The following is a 3,458-nucleotide window of genomic DNA, read 5'->3' as shown; positions in this document are numbered from 1 at the left end:
AAAAGCAAGCAAAGCCTCTGAAAAGAGAAATTGGATTAGTTCTGTGGATCCCCTCCTGGAATACATACAAGAACACAACAACAAATTAGCAAATAGAAACACTTGAATACGATCGCTCCTGCAAGTAACAACACAAGAGAAGCAAACAAAATCTTTGACCAAGTTGTTTACCTTTGACGCCATTGAATAATCCTTGTTCTTCTATAGTAGTTTTAACAGGTACGCTGGTAACGCGAAAAGCTAGTTGCCTGTATATAAGTCAATTATTAAATAAGAAAAAGTTTTGTGCAGGCGTACAATGGCAGCTTTAAGGCAACTGACATATTTCGTTGCAAGCCTGTACAGTTGTGCTTTTTCTTTATAAAACAACCGATTACGGTCAATTTAGGACCGCCATCAGGTTAGATTCTCACAAAGGAAACTGACCGACGTCTTATGTTTGATAAACAATAAGTACTGCTTTGTAAACGTAAAAATAAGAATCCCATATATTAAATAAGGCACGAAGGAATTAAAGAAGTTTACTGGGAGTGGGTATTGATTTACGTCAATGGGCTAAGTTGAAAACTTATACCAGACTGAGATTCGAACCCAGGTATGCTGGTTGCGAACCAGACTCGCTGACCAGTACACCACCGGGACAATGATCAGCACCACCTCAAAGGCTATCCCAGCACCTCTCCCGACAACCAAATTCTCAACTTATACCACACGCTGCTGACATAGTTCCCCAGCTCACTAGTCTCACTATTCGTGGCACCTTGCCGATTCACATAAGAGTTCGTGCTTGGTGTGCATCTGCACCGAAGGGATCATTGCCCGTCATCGCCTCAATTGCATTTATAAATAAGTGTTATCGAAATGGCTAATTTGGTTCTTAAGCATTTTACACAATGTGCAGGAACATACGGAAACCAGTTCATTGCTGAAACAAAACCCGTAGTTAACGTTAACAAGCAGTGAATGAAGCCAGATAACTACCACTAATTGATTATAGTTATCTTCATAGTACCAGATACCTAAGGAAGACAGATCATCAATGGGAAATGCTGACACAAATCATGGCTCAATACAACATTTCAATGTAGTTGTTTACATATATCTTGAATGTTAGTATGAGGATACGAACGTGAGAGACCCACTTTTGCGGTGCTCTGGATTGAAATGTCATGCTCGGTGGACAGAATGAAATCTGAGTTTGTATTTAATTACTTGACTTATGAACTAAATCGCATTTCCATTCACGAAAAGCGAACTAGTATGCACACGTGATGGAAAGAAAACATCCCATATACTGTCAAAAAACACTGTGGGTTAGAATATCTAGTGCGGCACAGAGTACGTAAACTTCTGGGTGTCAGGAACAGCGGTTGAACAAACAAGAAAATCTCAGTTGCTCACGAGAAGTCCAAGAGTCACCTGATGTAATGTGCTTATTTCTCTTAATATGCTCTCTTTCGCAGCGACATTATGTTGTAATTTTGCGTCAGTGGAAAACTTCGTGTAAATTACTCTCCGGTTATTGTCAAATGCGTGTTTCTCAGATAACTTCTTTTGGAAAATTTTATAGAACCTGATGCTTTAAGGAGACGACTGTATCATTCCGTTAAGGAAAAAGAAAGTAAATAGAAAAAATTGGGTAATATGTATGATCTGTCAACAGCAAGACGACTTGGAAAGATTTTTGTTTGGTAGAAGGAATCTCTACATCCAAAGTAAACGAAAAGTATACCACACAGTCGGCAGTTAGTATAATGACTAAACAATACTAGAAATTAAGAATAAATTCAGGAAGGGAATTAAAGTTCAGGAAGAATAAAAAAAATCTTTGAAGTTTGCAGATGTCATTATAATTCTGTCAGAGACGGCAAAGGTAGTGCAAGAGCAGTTGAACGAAATGGACAATGTCTTCAAAAGAGCTTATGAGATGAACATCAAAGAAAGCAAATCAAGCATAGTGACATATGGTGGAGTTAAATCAGGCGTTGCTAAGGGAATAAGATCATGATATGAAACACTAAGAGTAGCGAATTAGTTTCGCAACTTGGGCCGCAAAGTAACTGAAGGTGGCGAAATACACTCCTGGAAATTGAAATAAGAACACCGTGTATTCATTGTCCCAGGAAGGGGAAACTTGATTGACACATTCCTGGGGTCAGATACATCACATGATCACACTGACAGAACCACAGGCACATAGACACAGGCAACAGAGCATGCACAATGTCGGAACTAGTACAGTGTATATCCACCTTTCGCAGCAATGCAGGCTGCTATTCTCCCATGGAGACGATCGTAGAGATGCTGGATGTAGTCCTGTGGAACGGCTTGCCATGCCATTTCCACCTGGCGCCTCAGTTGGAACAGCGTTCATGCTGGACGTGCAGACCGCGTGGGACGACGCTTCATCCAGTCCCAAACATGCTCAATGGGGGACAGATCCGGAGATCTTGCTGGCCAGGGTAGTTGACTTACACCTTCTAGAGCACGTTGGGTGGCACAGGATACATGCGGACGTGCATTGTCCTGTTGGAACAGCAAGTTCCCTTGCCGGTCTAGGAATGGTAGAACGATGGGTTCAATGACGGTTTGGATGTACGGTGCACTATTCAGTGTCCCCTCGACGATCACCAGAGGTGTACGACCGGTGTAGGAGATCGCTCCCCACACCATGATGCCGGGTGTTGGCCCTGTGTGCCTCGGTCGTATGCAGTGATTGTGGCGCTCACCTGCACGGCGCCAAACACGCATACCACCATCATTGGCACCAAGGCAGAAGCGACTCTCATCGCTGAAGACGACACGTCTCCATTCGTCCCTCCATTCACGCCTGTCGCGACACCACTGGAGGCGGGCTGCACGATGTTGGGGCGTGAGCGGAAGACGGCCTAACGGTGTGCGGGACCGTAGCCCAGCATCATGGAGACGGTTGCGAATGGTCCTCGCCGATACCCCAGGAGCAACAGTGTCCCTAATTTGCTGGGAAGTGGCGGTGCGGTCCCCTACGGCACTGCGTAGGATCCTACGGTCTTGGCGTGCATCCGTGCGTCGCTGCGGTCCGGTCCCAGGTCGACGGGCACGTGCACCTTCTGCCGACCACTGGCGACAACATCGATGTACTGTGAAGACCTCACGCCCCACGTGTTGAGCAATTCGGCGGTACGTCCACCCGGCCTCCCGCATGCCCACTATACGCCCTCGCTCAAAGTCCGTCAACTGCACATACGGTTCACGTCCACGCTGTCACGGCATGCTACCATTGGTAAAGACTGCGATGGAGCTCCGTATGCCACAGCAAACTGGCTGACACTGACGGTGGCGGTGCACAAATGCTGCGCAGCTAGCGCCATTCGACGGCCAACACCACGGTTCCTGGTGTGTCCGCTGTGCCGTGCGTGTGATCATTGCTTGTACAGCCCTCTCGCAGTGTCCGGAGCAACTATGGTGGGTCTGACACA

Source organism: Schistocerca gregaria, chromosome 4 (genome assembly GCF_023897955.1).
Source record: "Schistocerca gregaria isolate iqSchGreg1 chromosome 4, iqSchGreg1.2, whole genome shotgun sequence".
Taxonomy (NCBI): Eukaryota; Metazoa; Arthropoda; class Insecta; order Orthoptera; family Acrididae; genus Schistocerca; species Schistocerca gregaria.
This window is presented reverse-complemented; position numbering follows the sequence as displayed.